Source organism: Loxodonta africana, chromosome 11, assembly GCF_030014295.1.
Source record: "Loxodonta africana isolate mLoxAfr1 chromosome 11, mLoxAfr1.hap2, whole genome shotgun sequence".
NCBI lineage: Eukaryota > Metazoa > Chordata > Mammalia > Proboscidea > Elephantidae > Loxodonta > Loxodonta africana.
Window position 1 is genome coordinate 55,795,269 of NC_087352.1, and position 25,663 is coordinate 55,820,931.

A 25,663-nucleotide genomic window follows, 5' to 3' on the forward strand; every position below is an offset into this window, starting at 1 on the left:
TTTCTGACAAAATAGACTTTAGACTTAAATCCACCACAAAGGATAAAGAAGGACACTACATAATGATAAAAGGGACAATTGATCAGGAAGACATAACTATATTAAATATTTATGCACCCAATGACAGGGCTGCAAGATACATAAATCAAATTTTAACAGAATTGAAAAGTGAGATAGACACCTCCACAATTATAGTAGGAGACTTCAACACACCACTTTCGGAGAAGGACAGGACATCCAGTAAGAAGCTCAATAGAGACACGGAATATCTATTTACAACAATCAACCAACTTGACCTCATTGACTTATACAGAACTCTCCACCCAACTGCTGCAAAATATACTTTTTTTTCTAGCATACATGGAACATTCTCTAGAATAGACCACATATTAGGTCATAAAACAAACCTTTGCAGAGTCCAAAACATCGAAATATTACAAAGCATCTACTCAGACCACAAGGCAATAAAACTAGAGATCAATAACAGAACAACTAGGGAAAAGAAATCAAATACTTGGAAAATAAACAATACCCTCCTGAAAAAAGACTGGGTTATAGAAGACATCAAGGAGGGAATAAGGAAATTCATAGAATGCAACGATAATGAAAATACTTCCTATCAAAACCTCTGGGACACAGCAAAAGCAGTGCTCAGAGGCCAATTTATATCGATAAATGCACACATACAAAAAGAAGAAAGAGCCAAAAGCAGAGAACTGTCCCGACAACTTGAACAAATAGAAAGTGAGCAACAAAAGAATCCATCAGGCACCAGAAGAAAACAAATAATAAAAATTAGAGCTGAACTAAATGAATTAGAGAACAGAAAAACAATTGAAAGAATTAACAAAGCCAAAAGCTGGTTCTTTGAAAAAATTAACAAAATTGATAAACCATTGGCTAGACTGACTAAAGAAATACAGGAAAGGAAACAAATAACCCAAATAAGAAACGAGAAGGACCACATCACAACAGAACCAAATGAAATTAAAAGAATCATTTCAGATTATTATGAAAAATTGTACTCTAACAAATTTGCAAACCTAGAAGAAATGGATGAATTCCTGGAAAAACACTACCTACCTAAACTAACACATTCAGAAGTAGAACAAGTAAATAGACCCATAACTAAAAAAGAGATTGAAACGGTAATCAAAAAACTCCCAACAAAAAAAGCCCTGGCCCGGACGGCTTCACTGCAGAGTTCTACCAAACTTTCAGAGAAGAGTTAACACCACTAATACTAAAGGTATTTCAAAGCATAGAAAATGACGGACTACTACCTAACTCATTCTATGAAGCCACCATCTCCCTGATACCAAAACCAGGTAAAGACATTACAAAAAAAGAAAATTATAGACCTATATCCCTCATGAACATAGACACAAAAATCCTCAACAAAATTCTAGCCAATAGAATCCAACAACACATCAAAAAAATAATTCACCATGATCAAGTGGGATTTATACCAGGTATGCAACGCTGGTTTAATATCAGAAAAACCATTAATGTAATCCATCACATAAATAAAACAAAAGACAAAAACCACATGATCTTATCAATTGATGCAGAAAAGGCATTTGACAAAGCCCAACACCCATTTATGATAAAACCTCTTACCAAAATAGGAATTGAAGGAAAATTCCTCAACATAATAAAGGGCATCTATGCAAAGCCAACAGCCAATATCACTCTAAATGGAGAGAACCTGAAAGCATTTCCCCTGAGAACGGGAACCAGACAAGGATGCCCTTTATCACCGCTCTTATTCAACATCGTGCTAGAAGTCCTAGCCAGGGCAATTAGGCTAGACAAAGAAATAAAAGGTATCCGGATTGGCAAGGAAGAAGTAAAGTTATCACTATTTGCAGATGACATGATTATATACACAGAAAACCCTAAGGAATCCTCCAGAAAACTACTGAAACTAATAGAAGAGTTTGGCAGAGTCTCAGGTTATAAAATAAACATACAAAAATCACTTGGAGTCCTCTACATCAACAAAAAGAACACCGAAGAGGAAATAACCAAATCAATACCATTCACAGTAGCCCCCAAGAAGATAAAATACTTAGGAATAAATCTTACCAAGGATGTAAAAGACCTATACAAAGAAAACTACAAAGCTCTACTACAAGAAATTAAAAAGGACATACTTAAGTGGAAAAACATACCTTGTTCATGGATAGGAAGACTTAACATAGTAAAAATGTCTATTCTACCAAAAGCCATCTATACATTTAACGCACTTCCGATCCAAATTCCAATGTCATATTTTAAGGGGATAGAGAAACAAATCACCAATTTCATATGGAAGGGAAAAAAGCCCCGGATAAGCAAAGCATTACTGAAAAAGAAGAAGAAAGTGGGAGGCCTCACTTTACCTGACTTCAGAACCTATTATACAGCCACAGTAGTCAAAACAGCCTGGTACTGGTACAACAACAGGCACATAGACCAATGGAACAGAATTGAGAACCCAGACATAGATCCATCCACGTATGAGCACCTGATATTTGACAAAGGACCAGTATCAATTAATTGGGGAAAAGATAGCCTTTTTAACAAATGGTGCTGGCATAACTGGATATCCATTTGCAAAAAAATGAAACAGGACCCATACCTCACACCATGCACAAAAACTAACTCCAAGTGGATCAAAGACCTAAACATAAAGACTAAAACGATAAAGATCATGGAAGAAAAAATTGGGACAACCCTAGAAGCCCTAATACAGGGCATAAACAGAATACAAAACATTACCAAAAATGATGAAGAGAAACCCAATAACTGGGAGCTCCTAAAAATCAAACACCTATGCTCATCTAAAGACTTCTCCAAAAGAGTAAAAAGACCACCTACAGATTGGGAAAGAATTTTCAGCTATGACATCTCAGACCAGCGCCTGATCTCTAAAATCTACATGATTCTGTCAAAACTCAACCACAAAAAGACAAACAACCCAATCAAGAAGTGGGCAAAGGATATGAACACACATTTCACTAAAGAAGATATTCAGGCAGCCAACAGATACATGAGAAAATGCTCTCGATCATTAGCCATTAGAGAAATGCAAATTAAAACTACAATGAGATTCCATCTCACACCAACAAGGCTGGCATTAATCCAAAAAACACAAAATAATAAATGCTGGAGAGGCTGCGGAGAGATTGGAACTCTCATACACTGCTGGTGGGAATGTAAAATGGTACAACCACTTTGGAAATCTATCTGGCGTTATCTTAAACAGTTAGAAATAGAACTACCATACAACCCAGAAATCCCACTCCTGGGAATATACCCTAGAGACACAAGAGCCTTCACACAAACAGATATATGCACATCCATGTTTATTGTAGCTCTGTTTACAATAGCAAAAAGTTGGAAGGAACCAAGGTGTCCATCAATGGATGAATGGGTAAATAAACTGTGGTATATTCACACAATGGAATACTACGCATCGATAAAGAACAGTGACAAATCTCTGAAACATTTCATAACGTGGAGGAACCTGGAAGGCATTATGCTGAGCGAGATTAGTCAGAGGCAAAAGGACAAATATTGTATAAGACCACTATTATAAGATCTTGAGAAATAGTAAACCTGAGAAGAACACATACTTTTGTGGTTACGAGGGGGGGAGGGAGGGAGGGTGGGAGAGGGTTTTTTTATTGATTAATCAGTAGATAAGAACTGCTTTAGGTGAAGGGAAAGACAACACTCAATACATGGAAGGTCAGCTCAGTTGGACTGGACCAAAAGCAAAGAAGTTTCCGGGATAAAATGAATGCTTCAAAGGTCAGCGGAGCAAGCGCGGGGGTCTGGGGACCATGGTTTGAGGGGACTTCTAAGTCAATTGGCAAAATAATTCTATTATGAAATCATTCTGCATCCCACTTTGAAATGTGGCGTCTGGGGTCTTAAATGTTAATAAGCGGCCATCTAAGATGCATCAATTGGTCTCAACCCACCTGGAGCAAAGGAAAATGAAGAACACCAAGGCCACACGACAACTAAGAGCCCAAGAGACAGAAAGGGCCACATGAACCAGAGACCTACATCATCCTGAGACCAGAAGAACTAGTTGGTGCCCGGCCACAATCGATGACTGCCCTGACAGGGAGCACAGCAGAGGACCCCTGAGGGAGCAGGAAATCAGTGGGATACAGACCCCAAATTCTCATAAAAAGACCAAACTTAATGGTCTGACTGAGACTTGAGGAATCCCGGCGGCCATGCTCCCCAGACCTTCTGTTGGCACAGGACAGGAACCATCCCCGAAGACAACTCATCAGACATGAAAGGGACTGGTCAGCGGGTGGGAGAGAGACGCTGATGAAGAGTGAGCTAATTATATCAGGTGGACACTTGAGATTGTATTGGTAACTCTTGTCTGGAGAGGGGATGGGAGGATAGAGAGGGAGGGAAGCCAGCTAAATTGTCAAGACAGGAGAGACTGAAAGGGCTGACTCAAGAGGGGGAGAGCAAGTGGGAGTAGGGAGTGAGATGTATGTAAACTTATATGTGACAGACTGATTGGATTTGTAAACGTTCACTTGAAGCTTAATAAAAGTTATTAAAAAAAAAAAATACCACTACATGATTCTGAGAGTTACTCTAAACTTACAGTAATTAAGACAGTGTGTTACTGGCACAAGAATACATAAGGAGATCAAAAAACAGAATAGAAAGTCCAGAAATAGATCTACATTTATATGGCCAGTTGATATTTTCAACAGAGGAGCCAAGATAATGCAATGGGAAAAGATTCTTTTTCAACAAATCATACATGAACAACTGAATAATTATATGAGGAAAAAGAATAACCTTCACTCTTCCTCACACCATACACGAAACTTAGTTTAATGTAGATCATACAGCTAATTATAAAAGTTAAAACAACAAAGCTTCTGAAAGTAAACATAACAAACAATTTTTATGACCTGGGGATAAGTGAAGATTTCTGAGGACACATTTTAAAACAGACTTTTGCAAGAATGCTCATAGGAGCCTGTTATGGATTGAATTGTGTTCCCCCAAAATTTGTGTCAGCTTGGCCAGACCATGATTCCCAGTATTGTGCGATTGTCCCCCATTTTGTGATATGATGTAATAATCTATGTGTTGTAAATCTATCTCTATGACATTAATGAGGCAGGATTAGAGGCAGTTATGTTAATGAGGCAAGACACAATCTACAGGATTAGGGTGTATTTGAGTCAATCTCTCCTGAGATATAAAAGAGAAAAGCAAGAAGAGAAAGGAGGGACCTCATACCACCAAGAAAGAAGAGCCAGGAATGGAATGTGTCCTTTGGACCCGGGGTCCCTGCAGTGAGAAATTCCTAGACCCAGGGGAAGATTGATGACAAGGACCTTCCCCCAGAGCCCACAGAGAGAGAAAGCCTTTTCCTAGAGCTGGCATGCTGAATTCAGACTTCCAGCATCCTAGACTATGAGAGAATAAACTTCTGTTTGTTAAAGCCATCCACTTGTGGTATTTCTGTTATAGCAGCACTAGATGACTAAGACAGAACCTTCTTCATAATAACCTCAAACTGGAAACAACCAAAACATCCAATGACAGGGAAATGAATAAAAAAACTATAAAATACTCATAAAAGAAAAAATTAATTACTGGCACATGCAACAACTTGGGTGATGTATGGAAAAATCAAATCAATTCCCACTTTTCAAATCAATGCAATCTGAATTCTGTCCCTGTCTGTCCCATTTCTGTTCTGACACCAGCTGCACAATGAGCACTTCTTCCTCTGACCCTAAACACCCAGAGCTGAGTCAGATCTCGTAGTTAAAGGATACAGTCCTCCAGATGTCCGAGTCTTCCCAAGGCTCCAGACACCAGCACGGCAGTCCTCATTACGCCTTTACTTCTAACCTCCTGGCTACAAATTTGGAGGTTTTTCTCTACTTCCTCAGGGCATCAGCAGTAAGCTCAAGGGTCCCTAGTGCTGCTTATCTATGATTTGCTCTCTTGGGCTTGATAATTCACCAGAACTACTCACAAAACTCACAGAAAGCTCCACACTTGCTATAAAAAAGTTTTATTACAGCAAAAAAAGATACAAATGAAGAGACGCATAGGGCAAGGTCTGGGAAGGCTCTCAATGTGGAGCTGCCATGTCCCAAAAGGGACATGCTACCCTCACACGAATCAACATAATGACAACTGGTCAGAGGAGAAACTAGCTAAGCACACCTGTCTTCCACCATCTGTGTCTCCCCTCAAACCTGAACTACAGAGTGTGGATGGGTGGGATGCAAGGGTAAGTTTTGGGTTTCGTCCTCTCCACTCCTACTCCCAACTCATTACACACCTCAGAATTTCCCATGTCTTAAACAACCAGCATAAGATGATCTGGAAAGCACATTCAGCCTCAAGATTTGATATTTTAATTGGTTACTCCTTTTCTGAATTTGTGAATTTTAAAAGAGGGCATTGTTTCCCCAGTTCTCCCTACCACCCCTCCCACCGCCCCCCCCCGCCCCCAAAAATCACCAAGGATATAATTTGGAGCTTGTTAGAATGAGGGAGGAAAGAATATTTTAGAGGGAATAGTCTTCTAAAGGCTACATGATCAGGCTCTTGGTAAAGTCTACAGATTAAAATGTACAGAAGTCTAGCAGGAACTACCTTACACTGATGTAGCATTTCCCTTTAGAGCTGAGATTCTCTTTCAACCACATCAGTCATGATAAGGATAAAGACTTCCCAGTCCATTGACTAACAAAGATAAGTGTTTAAGTGGCTTAATTATGCCCAAAGTGGCAAATCTCCCTTACAAGAACGCTAATGCTTTTCACCAACATATCAGTGATCCAACTGTTCCTTTGTCTTCATAATGAGTGAGTTAACAAGGCAGGAAACACCTTTAAAATCAAGTTTGTGTAAGTCTTGATTCATTGGAGCTGTCTGAAGTAGAAGCCATTTTCCCAGCCAAGGGGTATAAAGCCTTGACAATTTGGACAGCTGGCAAAGTAGAACACATGTCTCAGATGGATGATAAAACACTAATTTCCAAAGGTTCAATTTCAACTGAAGATGATGATCTCTGTGGAGAGTGGGGAGGTACCCAAACCACAAGCAACTCTGGGAAGATAACTAATGAGGTCCTAGCTGAGGAGCCTGACCAAGATTAAATAGTGGACCTCCACTGGTGGGAAGCATGTCCAACACTACTCCCAAGACTCTCTCTTTGACCAGCTGGGAGTCTTGGGAGTAGGGCAGAAACAGTGTGAGGGAAGAGGGGAGCCATCTCTTAGGACAGAAAAGCTAAATCAAACCTGGTTTTCGATGGCAAGAGTTGGAAAGGAATTGCTAAAAATAGTCAAAACTCACTGAAATTTGAACATAAGGTTTATTCTGAGCAGTTATTCTATATGCATACAGAGGAACCATTTTGATTCCAAAAAAAGCAAATGACTCAAAGAAGTTAGGTACAATGAGGCTTCTAAAGAGAAGAAAAAAACCAAACCAAACTTGTTGCCATCAAGTCAATTCCAACTCATAGTGACCCTATAGGACAGACTAAAACTGCCCCATAGGGTTTCTAAGGAGGAGCTGGTGGATTAGAACTGCCAACCATTTGGTTGGCAGCTGTAACTGTTAACCACTGTGCCACCTGGACTCCATAAAGGGAAGAGGAGGGAGAAATACAGAAGGTCAATCATTGACTAATCTTAACGTGATTGAGTGAACCCTGCCTTTCCCCCTTTATTGCAATCAACTGATATCAGGCTGTTTCTGGCCTGGCTGCTAATATAATTTGGCCCTCCACCCACCTGCAGCCATGAGACATTTTGAGATCTAAATTAGGAGGTAATGGTTTGACAACTATCCTTTTCTACCAGGATAAAACAAATTCACATTGCTGTAGAGCAGTTTCTGGCAGATTTTTACAGTTTGGGTCGGGTTTTTTATGGTTAGTATTTAGTTTTGTGGATAAGAAAAACCTTAATGTTGCCAAGTAGAACCCCCAGGTTTTGCTTGGGGTGACTCATATTAGCCAATAAAAGAGAGACCCAGGTAGGAGAGCAGAAAGGTAACTTTATTTCATTGTGCAAGGAAAGGAATCAGTCAGAGCTGCTGCTGCCAAGACTGCTCCACAAGGGCGAAGGGAAAGGTTATTTTTTAGGGGTTTACAAGTAGTTAGTTGATACAAGTTACATCAGCGATATTCTTAACCATACTACGCAGGTCCAATGAGGTTTACATATAATTTCATGCATCGCTAGAATTTTTATGGGTAGGCCAAGCAAAGGAACTAGGATTCTAACACAAAGTTCTGAGGCATTCCAAGCAAGCTGCTTGAGGCAGAGCAATTTTCCACAGCCTGGGGACCTTTGCCTTATTAAAATCAAAGTGAGATGTCTGTTATTAATTTTCCTATTCAAAAGAATCAAGGCCTCAAGTTTTATGGGAGAGTAAACAGAGACATAGAAGGAAACATATTTAAAGGTTAAGATTCATAAATGTTGCAGAACTTGGAGAAAATTTGTGAAACTAATGAATTTGCCTTCAGTGTCTCCAACATCCTTTTTCTTTAAAATAGACCCTGGGAGAAATCTTTTTGTAAAATGAACAATTGTCCTGTTATCTGGATAGTTCTGTCAAAGAGCAAACTGGAGCTGCTGTTAAAATTAAAGCAAAGAGTTTTATCAAAGGAATAGAACGATCCAGACCAGGGAGCACCTCATGAGGACTCACAAAAGCACTCCGGTGAAAAGAATTTTTCATGGAGTTTAGGTACACAAAATTCAGGAATTTACAAAGAAGAAAAAAAATCTGATTGTTGACATTTACAAAATCATGCTTTAACAGACACAAGACAATTACGAGATCCCTTAAACACTGTTTTGCTAATCATAAAGTTTGAGGCAGTTAGCATCCTGTTAATCTATGGATATTTGGGGGGCCAGCCTGAGTAAATGTTCTTCCTGGGAGTTTGCTGTGAGAGGAAGGGAGGGGTGGGGAGCCTGCAGGCTTCCTGAAGTATACTCTAGGTAGTTGACTTTTGAGAGTAGCTCAGAATGAGCAGTAAACAACAAAAATGGGCTCTGGCCTACTTCCTGACTAAAAGCCTCCCTTGTGCCAAGCACCTAGATTTTTGGGGCTCCTTTACAGTACTCCTTTCCTTTTTTCTTCTTTATAAGTTTGGATTTTCATGTGGTAACTTTTATACAAGTCAGGTTCCTGTGGTTCCAGAAAATGTGACTAAAACATTATATGGAGTGAAGAAGTTATTGAAAGTCAAAGAAACTTGCATCAAATTGGGAGCATTCTTTTTGGTGATTCCCTTTTCCATTGGTCATAGACAATATTCTCTCCATTGAGAATTTTCTTTTGGAAGGTAGAGGCATCTAGGAGTTGTTCTAGATTCATTTACCTAACAAACACTTATCGAACATCACCCAAGTTCAAGGCAAAGTACAAAATGCTGGGGAAATTCAAAGATGGATTAGTTCTAGTTCCTCATCCTCAAAGGTCCTAAACAAGCAGAGGCTCTGGTGGATTTTTTTAATCTCTGCAATATCTCTCTACTTCGTGGATCACAACAGTCAGATCCACAACCGTTCCATTATACAAGGGGTCGCCATGAGTCAGGGGCCAACTAGACAGCAACTAATAAACAACAAAACATCTCTACCTTATTCTAGTCCAACCTAGGTCAAATGTAGAAATACAAAGAACTGTTAGCCAAGAGATCACTGCATTGGAAATATATCTAGATGACAAGAAGTCCCAGACATGAAATAATAGGGGGTCAGTATAGGCAATGGGCAATTAAGTGCCAAACTAAATGAGTTCATGCTCTAGCTCCAGTATGTCAAATAAAGGCTAAGTTGATCAAGAAGTCTTCATGGAGAAGGCTACTTTTGAAATTGGTCTTCAAATACAGGAGGGAGAAAGAAGGGCGTTCCAGAAAGGAAGGGTAAGGAAAAGCAGAGAGGATGATGATCAGCTCTGAATGAAAGATTTGGGGGCTGGGAGAAGACAGTTTACAGTATCAGGGGATGTGTCAGAAACATTTCAAGATGACTCTCAGTGATCCACATACTTGTAGTATTCCCTTCCCTTAAGCGTGGGTAGAATCTGTGACTTGCTTCTAATCAAAAGCATATGTCAAAGGCAATAGGATGTCACTCCCATGATTATGTTATGCTGTATTATACTCTATCTTAGCGTACCAAAGAGAGAGACTCTCCCTTGCTGGCCTTGAAGAAGTGAGTTGCCATGTTGTGAAAAGGTGATGGGACAAAGAACTGCAGGAGCCTCTAGATCTCCTGGTGATCATATAGCCCAGCCTCAACATTTTACAAACAAAGAAGTTGAGACTCAAACAAATTAGTTACTCAGCTGGTTAATGAAGGCTAAGGCACAACCAACCAACTTATGACCCAGAATTTTTTTCCTCCATAAACACTGCCTCTGGAGAGTCATTTAAAGTTAAAATATACCCTAAAAACAGGACCAATCCTACTGATCTTGCATTTATCACGCAGCTGTCCCTTTTTTGCCCTTTTTTTTTTTTTCTGGATTCTTAGTGTTTTCTCTTTTTCCTTGGAACTAAGCTTTCAGAGTACCCAAATTTGTCTGAATAATTGTTTAAACTATGATACCAAAAAAAAAAAAAAAGCAGGTTGGGTAATTTCTGTTAGTGAATATTTTTAAGAGGATCCCTGAGTTTGAAAACACAAAAATTATGGAAGCTCACAAAATTAGCACAAATTATGTTTGAAAGCAGAATGTTATTATTCGACAAGAAATTAGACAAAAATGGTACACAAGCAATTTTTCTACTTCAATAAAATTTATTGTAGATTAAAGTATTAACTGAGGCTATGGTAGTTTCCCCTTCTGCTCCACAGGAGAGCAGCTTCCAGGCCCAGACCCAGAAAAAAGTGCCAGTTCCTCTACCATTATCACCTCCATCTCTCTGGTATGCTCCTTAAGCTCAGACGCATTCACCCTACACTTTACCCACTAGGAAGCTTAGCTCTGTTGCTCTCAGATGCCCAGTCTCACCCACCCAGTCCACAATCTATAGCACCTTTAATTTCCCACAAGGATTCCATGAGCATGGGTCCGTATCCACACTTCATTTGCTATGAAGTGAGTTCCTTGACCAGAGGTAACACTATGTGGAATTCCATGAGGCATTCTGTAAGCCCATGGATGGTAATTTTGGCAGAAGCATTTTGTGCACGGAAGGCAAATCCATATCCAGAATGTCTATTCCAGTAAGAACAAAGCACTTTCTCTTCCTTGATGGAAGCAGTTCAATGTAATCAACCTGCCATGAGGTAGCTGGCTAATCACCCCAGGGAATGGTACCATATCAAGGACTCAGTATTGGTCTCTCCTGCTGGCAGGTTGGACACTCAGCAGTGCCTGTTGCCAGGTCAAATTTGGTGAGTAGGAGTCCATGTTGCTGAACCCATGCATAACCTCCATGCTTGCCATCAGGGCCACTTCATTCATGAGCCCATTGTCAATGACAGGAGTGACTGGGGAAAAATACTGACTTTTGTTGAGGTCACCTTTGAGTGAGCATTCACATGAGACACAAACACCTTTAAATTTTTTGTCTATTCATATATCTGTTCACACACCTCTTCTCAAACCTTCTTGTCACCAATTTTCCAGTTGTGTACTTTCCAAGCTTCTGACCATTTAGCCAATCCACTGGCCACAACCCAGTATAGAATTGTACTTCTGGCCATTTCTCCTTCCAATTAAAGTGAACAACTAGGTTGAAGGTTCTTATTGAGAGGATTTCCCTTTACCATTGTCCTTCAAGGATGGCCCAGAAAGGGTCCACAGTGCTGCAGCTGTCCACTTTGGGGTGGTGTCTCTGTATCATGTAGAACCATTCGTAAACCCAACCCAAATTTTCCATTCCTGTTCATAGGGAACTCCACATGAGGCCATAGGTGTGGGCTGGGAGAAAGCAGATAACACAGCAGGAGTTAGATCATGGACATTTGGACCAGTTCTTCACACAATTCACATGTGCTTTCAGGGCCTGCTTAATCCCAATCTCATATATACCACTTCCCTTTGATAATGGAGTGCTGCTGTGCATGCCAACTTCATGGCTTAGTAAGACTTTAATCACATTTACAAAAATATCTTCAAAGCCAATGCCGAAATTGTTTGATTGAGTAACTGGGGACTATAGCGTAGCCAAGATGACGCATCAAAAACACCATCATACCCCACATTTCATGTTATTGCCTCTCTGGCTTAATCATATTTCTGAACAAAAATCTGAAACGTGTATTGAATCAAATACCACTTACAGCAGGCTTGTAGATTGGTTCTCTCTACCCCTCACCTGAGTTAATCATTCCAGCCCCACCAAACCGTTTTAATTCTAGCCTTAATTCTTTTCTCCTTTTTCAAATAACTGGCAAAGAGAAAGGAGAAAACTAGAAGAGGAACAATGACTGGCAAAGAAGTAGAGGCTTTCTCGGAACAATACGAAGGAAAATAGAGATGGGAACTGCACAGATTTAATTTCCCAAAGAAACTAAGGGAGAGCTGATGAATATCTGCTGTTTAAAAGCTTTTTCCCAATAAAGTGAGAAATACATCCTCTTTAACTTGATCTCAATAGGGAGACATCACTGAGGCCACTTTCAACAGACGGAAACACTCCACCTTCCTCAAGGATATACTGCAGTGTAAATAACTACTGTTCCTCATGCATCTTGTTAATGTTTTCTCAAAAAAAAAAACACTAAAGTCCCATGCAATTATACAGTGTATTTTCTCCTAGGAGCTTAAGGCCCTTTAGATGGAGCTTAATGCTTTAGAAGGTGAATTCCTGGCTTATTCCTCGAAGTTCAGGTACTTAAGGAGCTGTTAGGATCTACACAGGCGTAGGCTTGTCCTCCTCTCCTGGATCAGCCATCTTTTGTGCCACATTCTTTGGACACATTTTACCCTTGCTGTTTCTGCAGAAACCAGCATCCTGAGACTGGACCTTGACTGCCCTCGCCTCAGCTGCGCTGAAAATGTTTTGCTCTCTACCGTGGGCTCCTCTGATTGGTGGTGTGGGACATACTAATGCATGAGCAGCCTGAAAGTACAAGGGGGTTAACACCCCATGGGTTGGACCAACAGGGGTGTGATCCAGTTGATAAATGCCCTTCCTGTGGAGCAGACCAGTGGTTTTCAAACTTGAACTTGTATAACAATCACCTGAAGAGCCTGTTATATACAATATCCTGTCTCCTCCTCCCTCCCCCCACATACACCAGAAGGTGAGAGAGTAAGATCTATGGAGAACCACTGGGGGTAGACAATTCTGTAGTGTATTCTATACAGCTTCTCAGGCTCCCAGCATGATCAGCGCCAGTCACTGACAGAGATGACCAACTCAGTGTTTTTGCATTGCCTTCCCCTACTCTGTTTTACTCTCCCTAGGTCTCTCACTGGTGTTTTCTGGGGATACTTTCCAAATAAATTACTTGAAGCGACTTTGTCTCAGGCTCTGCTTTTAGTGGAAACCAAAGGTAAGGCATAGACCCTTACCCCATTTGCCTTCAACACTCCTGTTGAACTTCATCTGGCCTTGTTCCCTCAGAAAATGTAGTTATGAATCTGTTTTCCTATTGCAACAATAAAATGCTATCATAACTAACAACTTAATTTAGCTGTTCAAGTCAGTAGATCTTTTCTGAGATCAGATATTTAATGGGAGTTTATACTTTTGTTGGTTTATGCATTTAAGTCAAGGAGTTGGTTTTATAATTTTTTTTTACTGACACTTTTATGCTGTCATAGGCTTACAAAGGCCTCTAAAATTTTCACAAAGGGCCCCTCACTGTATTGAAGAGTAAAAATAACTTTGGGTTTTAATATTAACATATTAGATGTCTATCAGCAGTCATTTTACTGTTTTTCCTAATAGTGCCTGTATTTGTACAATGTAACCAGCCCCAGGGCATGAATAATGATGGTCTAATTCAATCACAGAAACCCTGGTGGCATGGTGGTTAAGTGCTATGGCTGCTAACCAAAAGGTCAGCAGTTCGAGTCTGCCAGGCACTCCTTGGCAACTCTATGGGGCAGTTCTACTCTACCCTATAGAGTCGATATGAGTCGGAATCAACTCAACGGCAGCAGGTTTGGTTTTTGTTTTTTTTTAATTCAATCATGGCTATAAAATAGTGAACCATTGCCTAATGCTCATTTTCCCAACCATCCTTACTAGTGGTGGTGTGTGACAGAGAAAGACAGAGAGAATTTCTGATTTGACCAATAAGAATAAGAGGAAATTTCAGAAGGCTTCTGAGAAAGAATTTTTGTCTCCGTTCAAAGAGTAATCACATAAGGATGTCTTTGTATTGCCTCCTTGGTGTTTCCACTGCTCCCTGTCTCTGAATGCAGGTATAATGCTCGAAGCAATGGCAGCAATCTTGCAACCATGAGTATACAAGCACAAGCATGAAAAGCCAGACTCCTAAGGATGACAGATCTTCTGAGTAAACCAAGTACTGTCTGGCTTTGAATGTTTTGTTGTATCAGATAATTAATGTTGTTATTGCTTAAATCACCACAAGTCAAGTTCTGTTACTTGCAGTGAAAAGTATTTCTGGTTTATATGTAACAAAGGATACCTATCGAGGATACAAACAGAACGCCTACGAATCAGCAATAATGAGACAAACAACCAAATAAAAATGGGAAAAAGATTTAAATGGGCACTTCACAAAAAAAAAAAAAGATAAATGGCCAATAAACCTCTTAAAAATGCTTATTGTAATTGAGAATCAGGGAAATACAAATTAAAACCACGATGAGATACCACTACTTACCCACTAGAATGGCTAAAAAATTACAAAGACTAACAACATGAGTGTTGGCAAGGGTGTAGAGCAACTGGAACTCTCTTCCATTGAGGGTGGGAGTGTAAAATGGTGCAGCCACTTTGGAATATCAATGGCAGCTTCTAGTAAAGATGGATGCCCACCCATTCTGCAGGACAATTTTAGCCAAACCACAGCACCACGTACACAACCACCCACTGCTTAGCCCTGATCACACTCAGGACTGGACGGGAGCAGCTCTGCCACTCCAGGAGCACCAGACTCTTCTACTCTCAAATCCCATCCCTGTATACAGGCTTTGTTGTGCGTACGGTCCTTTAGCACTTCCTGTGTGATATTCCCAAATAAATTCAAAGACTGGGACAGTGCTTTTTTTAATTTAACTCTATTTGAACCCCAAATTGAGTTACTTAGGCTGACAGGGACACTTATGGAAGGAGTGGGTAAAAGTATTTTATATCTGGAACTCTCTGGATAATCTAGGACTTGTGATAAGCACTTACATTACTTTACATTACTTTATAATCTCATAAATCCTTACTAAATAGATATTTATTTATTTATAGATTCTACATAAATATCTGTTGGTTTGAATTGATTTTGCAGTTGGAGCCAAAGAGAATAAATACTAAGATTCATGGCTAACTTTGCACATGCACACACACACCACCCTTCCTATCATTTCTTCTTTTCCATGTGAAAGCAGAAAGCTTAGTAAAATAGGCAGCAGAAGCCATGCCTCACTACTCACTCTGGAAGCTTAGGCATGTCACTTTATGTCAACAAGACCTCAATCTTATCACCAGTAAAATGAGGAAAACAATAGTTTTCCTGCCCCTGCCCGGAGACAGGACCAAATTATTTTTTAAGGGCCCTTACCATGCCAAGGGCTAAGACTCTGAGGCTCCCTCACTCATAGTTTTCTCTTTCCCTCTCTGCTTCCTCACCGTTTTTCATATCTCATTGTTTTTCTCTTTCTTAAATTCTCCCTCCTTCCTCTATGCTGCTCTTGTCCTCTGCCTTTCACAAGGCACACTTTCCACCACCATCCCTTTTATTCCCTTTCTTCTCAGGCACAAACCCATTTCTCAACCCTTCTCCAGGGTCCCCTTTGTTCCCACTGTCTGTGGACTCTCCATTGGGATTTTTCTTCTTAGTTCTTCCTAAATGTTCCCAACCACCAAAAAGCTATACTTCTCTTTAAAACACGTTGTTTGCCATCAAGTCGATTCCAACTCGTGGTGACCCCATGTGTGTCAGAGTAGAACTGTGCTCCATAGGGTTTTCAGTGGCTGATTTTTCAGAAGTAGATCACAAGGCCTTTATTCCAAGGTGCCTCTGGGTGAGTTCAAACTGCCAATCTTTCAGTTAGTAGCCCAGCATTTAACTGTCTGCACAACCCAGGGACTCTCTTTAAGACAACACATGGAAAATATTGAATCCTTTGAGAAAAATAAAGGGCTATTTATTTAGGCATATTTACTATTTTGCTGACAGAATAACAATAGGAATAAAGATCTGATGAATTTTCTCAAGCTATTAAAAAAATTATGAGCCTAAGGACTAAAAGAAAAAACTATATGCAAAAAGAAGTCAGTAATTCCATAATAGCAGTTACATTCTTCATTTTTCTACCACTACAGGCAAACTGTATTCTTACCCTGCACATGCCTTGAAGGTGTTTGAAAGCATGTGATCACTAAATGGATCTTGTTGTCCAATAGGAACTATATTTTAATAGAGGAAAGTGGGTAGTTTGGCAGAAAATATATAGTGGAGGGGGCCCACATATGTCACAGAAGAGCAAGTCCCAACATCTATGAACTTCTATAATCATTAGAAATAGTAAAATGATATTCGCAGATCCTCAAAACAGACATAAGCTACTTTGGCAAATGTATGACAGACCAGGTCCTGATTTACTGTAAAATAAACATGGAGCTCATAATAAAAACAATCCTATTATGTGATAAATCTGACCTAAGCTTAATTCAAGCAATACTAAACATTAATTACATATCATTAATAATGCTTTAGTTTGTCTTTTATAATTTAGGTATTTGAGAGGGCAATTGAATATTCTTGTTCTGTCTTGGTTTTAAAATTACTGATGGAATTTGGGGCTCTCTCTTTTCTTTTTTCCTGAAAGCAGGGGTTCTCCAGGAAACACAGCTTAGGTAAGAAATCAAGTGTGATGTTATAGTGTGGAGATGTGAGTCCAGGGAGAGAAAGTAAGAGAAAAAGAGAGTAAAGCAAGGATAAATGGGTGCAAGATGGTATGAATTACACTGGCAGGATTCTATTGGTCAAAGCAAGTCATGGGCCTGCTCAGGTCCAAAGGTAGGAAAATCAACAGTATTTCTTGATGGTAGAAGTCCCGGGTGGTGCAAAGAGTTTGTGCTTAACTACTAGCCAAAAGGTTGGCAGTTCTAATCCACCCGGAGGCATCTCAGAAGAAAGGCTTGGAGGTCTACTTCCATAAGATCACAGCCACTGAAAATCCTATGGAGTGCAGTTTTACTCTGACACACGTAGGGTCCTCTATGAGTCTGAATCAACTTAGTGTCATCAGGTTCTTGATGAAAGGAGTTAAAAAGTCACATTTCAAGGGTGTGGTACAGAAAAGGAAAGAATTAGGGTCATTTTTGCATCAATCTACCATATCCTGTCTTTTAATGTCAAGTGAAATGTTCAATTTCCCATCCAGCTTTCCTAACATTTCCTTGGATTTTCATCCTGCTGGTGAGCCCTTGCTTAATACTCTCTAAATTCTTCTCCTGTTGAATTCTCAATCACTTCCCTAATTATCTTGCCTTTTGAAAGTGCTGCCATCTCTCTGTAGTCCCCATCCCTCCTCCTGTACTCCCCAAAGCACCACTAAGGCAAGGCATAAAGCTGAATATTAGCCATGACTATTCTTTAAAAGTCTCTCAGCTGGTTTAACTGGCCTATTTGTTTTAGGTTGCCATCTTGCCCCAATCAAATCTCTGTGAAGATGCTTCTCTCTTTTCAGCTGCTGGGACAGAACCCCAAATAAGGAAAACACATCCTAAAAGAAACCCTTGACAGAACTGAAAGACTTTAAAGTCAAGGAGTGGGGCAACTATATAACTATCTACACATGTATAAGGAATTGTCATGGGCAATAGGGATTAAATTGATTCATGCATACAAGGGTATAAATTCAGGATTTATGGGTAGAAAGTACAGATTTCAATTCATATAAGGAAAATATTTCTAAGTGATTAAAAAAAAACTATTGCTGTCGAGTCGATTCTGACTCATAGCGACCCCATAGGACAGAGTAGAACTGCCCCATAGAGTTTCCAAGGAGCACCTGGTGGATTTGAACCACTGACCTCTTGGTTAGCAGCCATCGCCCTTAACCACTACACCACCAGGGTTTCCACAGAGTTGTCCAAACCTATAAGGAACTGGTTTATGAAGTAAGAGTGAGTCCCCTGTGAATGAAAACAAGAGATGGATATAGTAGAAGAGATAGCAGTTTGTATGCAAAGGTGGACTAGAAATCCTCTACGATCCCTTCCAAATCTAATATTCTCCACAATCATTACTTGACATAAGAACTTCTTAGTATCAAACCAAGTAATGCCACGAAGAAACCACCTCATGCAAAACTTTGAGCAATTTCTAGGAGCCGTCAAGTACAGTGGTCTTCAAAAAGGGGGTGCACATTTCTCAAGGCGTGCACAAGAAAAAGCCATTGGAATATAAAAAAATTAGAGACTATATTTCTATTTAATTTTTATCTAAAGTATAATAAAGGAATAAAACTTTCTTATTGGGCGGAAGTTTCGTTCATGAAGCCATGAACCTAGCTAAACTTCAGGTGTAAAACTACTAAAGAAAAAAGGGAGACTTACTGGAGTTGATAAGTGGCCATCTCTGCCATGGCATGATTATATGGTTTTTCCCTAGCTTGATTGTAGACTTGTCATTGGATAGAATCAAAGTTAAGGTTTTGCCAAGCTAGTATATCAGAGAGAGAGGGACCAAGGGAGTTGATGGTGTACACAAGAAAACAATTATAATTAAGCCGTGGAATTCAAGTCAGGAAAGAAAACAAATGAGGTCATAAGGAGGGTGATAGATGGATAGAAGATGATAGGGTCCACGGAGTGGAGGTCATAATAGAGTTAAAAAGTTGTTGGAGTAGGGTGCTAGAAAGAGGGAACTGGAAAGGTAATAGGCAATGGTTGGACAGTGGACTGCTCGAAAACAGAAAACAGGTATTAGTAAAACAAGGTCTAGGGTATGATCATAGGAATGGATGGCTGAGATGGTCAAAGACAAGATCTTTGGAGGAACCAAGGGGCCAATAGAAGAAAGATAATCTATTTTGGTATTAAAATCACTCAAAATATTGACAGGGGTAGAGTTGGAGAATAAAAGACAGTATCAGGGGCTAAAACTTTCCAGGAAAAAGGGGTCGTAGGTGACCACGACATAGTTGTAGAATCAGATGACCTGATATTTCTTGGATCTGGGGGTAGGGGAGTATGGAGAAATAAGAGGTGATTTGGAAGCAGCAATAAGAAACAAGTATGATAAGGAAAACATCTACCCACCTTGCAGGCCCAAGGAATGAGGAGTGTAGGAGGTGAAACAACCACCATTGGAGAGGGCTGCAAAGAAAGGAGTGTCCTCAGAAAAGAGCCATATTTCAGAGCAAGAAGGTGAAGGGACCAGTGTGAGAGGTGTTTGAGGATATAAGGGATTGTGCTTATGACTGAGAGGGCCATATTATTGACTTTCCAAACTAGGACAATTTTTAAAGAGAAGGAGGATGCTATTAATAATTACTCAAGACATAATAACTACACAAGGCATAACCCGGGACTGTTCCAGGTGCTCTGGGATGTATAGTCATCCTGCTTATGCCTGACCTGCAGTGACACTGTGCAGCAAGGAGAACACTGCACTGTTGATCCCGTGCACTGCCCCTGCCCCTGGCCTTAGAACTGGAGTGGCTTCCACCACTGCCTCTCCTGCCACAATGGATTCTTCACTACGTCTGCCTCTGCACTTCACTGGGAACGATTCGCAGTCTGGGGTGAGGTGATCTGATTGACTGAGCCTTGGTCACCTGCACGCTCTAGCTGCAAGGGAGACAAGATCTGTCGTTCTCGGTTTGCTTTTCTGCCCCTTCTTTACTAGAGGGAGAATTCTGCCTCTTACCAAGACATAGGAGGACGGGGTTTCAGACTCTAGACAGCCAAAAAAAGAAAAATAGCATGTGTCTTCTAGAATCACCATTTCCTGCTCCCTGGTTGAGGCTTTGAAAAGCAGCCCACATCCTCTGTGTCTTTTTCATTTAATCTTATGAGACATTATCAGGAGTTCAATTTGAGACTATTTGATTCATGATGTAGATTTGATCAGAGTGCATTAACTACTAATATTGCAATAATTTCTCATTGGGCAAGGGAACTGTGAGCAATAAATCCACTTTCTAAAAATGCCAATTATACTCAAATAAAATCAATTTGAAATTGATTAACCCATAACCGCCGACATTGTCTAATAAAATATGAATGATTTAAATTAGTCTTTACTAGTTTTTTTTTTTTTTTTTAGTATTATAGAAGGCTTGATGTTTTCATGGATTTTCCCATAAAACATTTTATGACTTCGTGCCTCACTGTCTGTTTATGAATAGTGTTGCTGTAGCTTCTCAGGGCCCTGGGCACACCCTCTAATCAATACCTGCTGATTAGGTACAGCAGTTCCCTTTGAGCACAAAGATACTTGAGGGCCGTTTTTTCTGAAATACAAAATCACTTGCTACCTTAAAAACTACATTTCAAGGTTTATTTGGTACAATATTTGAAATGCAGAATTTCTTTCAACTAACAGCAAAATAAGTGACAATAATCATATGTTTTGGAGCCCAGGTGGCGCAATGGTTAACAGCTCGGCTGCTAACCAAAAGCTCAGCAGTTCGAATCCACAGGCAGCGGCTCCTTAAAAATCCTATGGGGGGCAGTTCTACTCTATCTTATAGGGTCATTATGAGTCAGAATCGACGTGACAGCCACTGGTTTGGGTTTTTTTGTGCTTTAATCATATGTTTACTATGTGCCAGACACTCTATTGTGAGCTTTATATAGATTAGTCCATGTGCTCCTCACAACAACCCTATAAAAATAACCAGGATTTTCAACATTATTTTATAGATGAGAAGAAAAGAAGCTCACAGAGCTTAGCGCCTTGAACAAAGTTATATTGCTAGTAGCTCTTGGAGCCTGAATTCAAACCGAGATTGACTTTAGAGCAACCTCCAGCCCCTTGCCCATCCATCTAGTACTATAGCCCCACATAAGCCATAACCACAAAAATACCACCCATCACAAGAGCGACTACGATTTTATCTCCTTCCTGTCTTGTCAAAGCTTCGACTTTTGCAGGCTCTCTTCTTTACTTCACCTTTGATTTCTCTCACCTCATTCTCCCACCCCTTTCCACCAGCTTTCTCAGTTCTGTAGCTACCTACTACTTCTAGAAGCACACCCACGGCTTGGCTGATGTCTTAGGCTGGGTTCTCTAGAGAAGCAAAACCAGTAAAGCATATATATAGAGAGAAAGATTTATATGAAGGAAACGGCTCACTCGGTTTTTAGAGGCAGTAACATCCCAAGTCCATGGAGCAGGGAAGAGACTTCTCTGAAGTCACGTAGCCCCAGGGATGGTGAACCCAGGAAGGGCAGGCCGAAAAGCAGTGCTGTTGCAGGCTGTGAAAATCAATGAATCTCAAGATCAGCAGGTCAGACCACTGGTAAGCTGCTAGACCAAGAACCGGAAGTCAAACTAACAGGAGCCAGCTGCAGGATCCAGAACAAGCATAAGCCCGGCAAAGAGAGCAGAAAGGACTAGGCGGCAGAGGGCGGAGTGATGAAGGCTGAGGGGTGATGAGCCGCCACAGGCCCCACCCCCGCTGGTACCACTCAGCAGATCCCATCATGGGGGTGATCACGTATCAGACCTCAACAGGGATGTGATCACAACATTATACAACTGCCAAGACTCAGAATCATGACCCAGCCAAGATGACACACAATCTTAACCATCACAGTCGATGAATGGCCCTTTCTCTTTAAGGCAAAGAAAGTGGGAGATAGTGAACATGTATCCTTCCTTCCTTCTTCCTTCCTTTCCTCCCTTCCTTCCTTCCTTCTTACCTTCCTTCCCTTTTTTTAGTACAAAGAAATTGAAGGCAGCTGTCTGATCTTAGTATCTCTCCATTTCTTCAACACATTCTCCATTCAGACTAGAAGTGTAGAAAAAATAAACATTAAGGAAACTGTGACATAAGGCAGAGTAAACAAAAGAGCGGAGAGACAAAGTGCTATCACAACGCCGTGGAAGGTTGACAAATCTGAGATCTCAGGTGGACAGCTGTATGTTGCTTGGCTATCTTTTTGACATGGCTATTTATCCTTCGTTTATCCCTGCTGTTGTAGTTGTTGTGTGCCGTCAAGTTGATTCTAACTCATGGTGAACCCATGTGTGCAAAGTAGAACTGCTTCATAGGGTTTGCAAGGCCATGACCTTTCAGAAGCAGATAGCCAGGCCTTACTTGCAAGGCATCTCTGGGTGGGTTTGAACCACCAACCTTTTGGTTAGTAGTCCAGTGCTTAACTATCTGCATCACCTGGGACTCAAACAAATAAAGGAAATATAAATATTTCCATTTCTTAACAGTGTGATATCTTTTTTGAAACCAAAGAAGAAAAAGACCAGCAAGTCAAAAGTACTATTCTTTATACCAAATATTTAGATTCACATATACAGATCATTGTCCAGTATGTGCAACTTGAAGTCTGGGTAGTGCAAACTCTCAACGTGCTTGGCTATTAACTGAAAGGTTGAAGTCCACCCTGAGGCACCTTGGAAGAAAGGCCCGGTGATCTATTTCTGAAAAATCAGCCATCGAAAACCCTATGGAGCACAATTCTACTCTGACATACAGGGGTCCCCACAAGTCAGAGCTGACTTGACTGAAGGTGGTTTTTAAGTGCAACTTGCTTAGAGCCTTTGCCTAATAGCACTGTGACTTCATCAAAACAAAAAATGACTGTTAGATGGAATGTTTCACAGGAAAGTTGAAATTTCAGCATCTGTTTTTGGTCTAACACTTTCATACCCTGATGAATACAAATCTAGTTACTCAAAACAACACCAGACAAATTCCTCTTGCAATGATACTTGCTTAATTCACTCCATGTTGTTTTTGCTGCATCAGTCACTGTCTGGGATTATTTGCTTTAAAAATTAAAACTTCTTTGCATATTCTACAAACACACGCACATACACAAACACACACGCACATTATATCTTGGCATTCTGAGATCTCAAAATATTTATGGAAACCTGGACTTAGAGAGTAGGAGCCTGGTTGGGTGACAAGGACTGAGGGAGGGGAAGTCATTTTGGAGCCTGGGGCATTTTGGAAGAGGCCAGGCCAGGGCAGAACGGGCAGCTGAATGTGAGCAGGAGGAAGATGGGCCTTGACAGGGAGGGGCAAGGCCAGGAAGGAGAAGGTATGACAGTAGAGTAATGGGCCCAGAAAAGGAAGAGTTGAGACAGATTTCAACTTCTCGGCAATGTTGCTGGGTGTGCTGGGTGTAATCTCTTCTTAACAATTTCTAGAAACAATAAATCTGAGTTTCCAGGCCTGCTCAGGAAATTTTGCATTGGTCTCCCCAACACAGTTTGCGTAAGCAATAGCCTTTGATGTTTCTCACACTGCTCCCCAAACTCCTAATGAACTGGTCCAAACTATCCTTAGCTGAAACCTGGATGCATTGGAACCTAACTGTACCTCCTACATGGGGAAAACTCTAACCTGAGGATAAAAACTGGTTGCCATCAAGTCGATTCCAACTCATAGCGACCCTATAGGATAGAGTAGAACTGCCCCATAGGGCTTCCAAGCAGCAGCTGGTAGATTCGAACTGCCGACATTTTGGTTAGCAACAGAGCTCTTAACCACTGCGCCACCTGGGCTCCAACCTAAGGATAAGCAGTTTTGTTGTTTTTAATAACTAACGGAACGTTAATTTTCTAATCTCTGTGGGGTGGGGGCAAATCCTGATGCCGTCGTGGTTAAGTGCTACGGCTGCTAACTAAGAGGTCAGCAGTTCGAATCCATCAGGTGCTCCTTGCAAACTCTATAGGGCAGTTCTACTCTGTTCTATAGGGTCACTATGAGTCGGAATGGACTTGACGGCAGCAGGTTTGGTTTTGGTTTTATGGGGTGGGGGTGAGCAGGATGGTGCAAATTGTTAATGTGCTCAGTTGCTAAGAGAAAGGTTGAAAGTTTAAGTCCACCCAGAGGCACCTTGGAAGAAAGCCCTAGAGATTTACTTCTAAAAAATCAGCCATCGAAAACCCTATGGGACAGTTCTACTCTGATACACATGTGGTCTTCAAGAGTCAAAATCAACTCGACGGCAACTGTTTTTTATAAGAGAGGAGAACTCTAAATTAACATTTTCTCTGTAGCAGAATGACATCTTGGATATAGATGAGTGTGTGTCTTTGTCTTTGTGTGTGTCTGTGTGTACACATTTGCCCAAATTATCCCTCCCTCTTTCTCTCATCAATAATAATAAATATAAGGGATGAATACATATTAATCAAAAAAAGCATAGAAGGACAGACTTTAGATACCAGTAGACTTGGGTTTGAAATCAGAATCTAGGCCATCCAAGCTTATGACTTGGGGCATATTGAGACATCTCTCTGAACCTGTTTCTCTACTGGCAAAATGGGGCATCAACATCAACCTCACAGCGATGCAGGAATTAAACAGAATAATGTATGTGAAATGGTTTCTACCACATTAGTTATCTAGAATGTGCAGTGTCATTTCAAGTATTATCCCACCAAATCCTCACAATATCACAGGTAGTTGGAATTATCATGCCCATTTTAGAGAAGAGAAAACAGAGGTTCAAAGAGATTAAGAAACATTCTCAAGTTAATGTTGTTGTTGTCATGTGCCATCGTGTCGATTCCAACTCATGATGACCCTAGATGATAGAGTAGAACAGCCAATAGGGTTTTCCTGGCTGTAATCTTTATGTGAGCAGATCACCATGTCTTTCTCCCATGGAGCTGCTGGAGTGCTAAAACCACCAACCGTTTGGTTAGCAACCGAGTGCTTAACCATTGTGCCACCAGGACTCCTTTTCTCAAGACAAAACAGACATTAAATCCCAGGCCCGAGGCTAGAATCCAAAGCTTCTGGGCCACCTTCTGGTCCTGCTCTCCAATCTTTGACCCTGGTCCCTCCAGGCTGAGATTTACATCTCTCTAGGGGGACTTGCTTATTAACTAATTTCATTTTAGGTATTTCCAGGAGAATCTAGTTTTTAAAAGATGATCCTCATCGGGGTATAAAGAGGAAAGGAAGGCTGGGAGGTGACTGGCTATAAAAGGGTAACATAAGGGATCCTTGTGGTAGACCTGTTCTTTGTCTCAATTCTGGTGGTCACACAGTTCTATGTATGTGAACTCAATCACCTGAAACACTTAGACACAAGAGGGTATAGTAGAAGGTAGTCCTTAGGTAAGGAGCCCCAGTGGTGCAATGGTTAAGTGCTCATCTGCTAACCAAAACGTGTTGGTGGTTCCAACTCACCCAGTGGCTCCATGGGAGGAAAGACCTGGCAATCTGCTTCTGTAAAGATTACAGCCTAGGAAACCCTATGGGGCAGTTCTACTTGGTCATATTGAGTTGCTATGAGTTGGAATCAACACTATGGCACCCCATCAAAAAC

The 25,663-nt window shown here is 40.7% G+C and overlaps 1 long non-coding RNA gene across 1 annotated transcript in view; it reads right to left on the bottom strand.

Annotated features, from left to right (window-relative positions):
* LOC111749640 (uncharacterized) overlaps window positions 1-22,000 on the bottom strand; it is a 45,619-nt gene extending 23,619 nt beyond the window's left edge. Inside the window, exon 1 of the long non-coding RNA XR_002784842.2 lies at window positions 21,489-22,000. This is a non-coding gene — a long non-coding RNA (uncharacterized LOC111749640). The remainder of the gene's footprint in view (window positions 1-21,488) is intronic.
* Window positions 22,001-25,663: the final 3,663 nt, after the last annotated feature.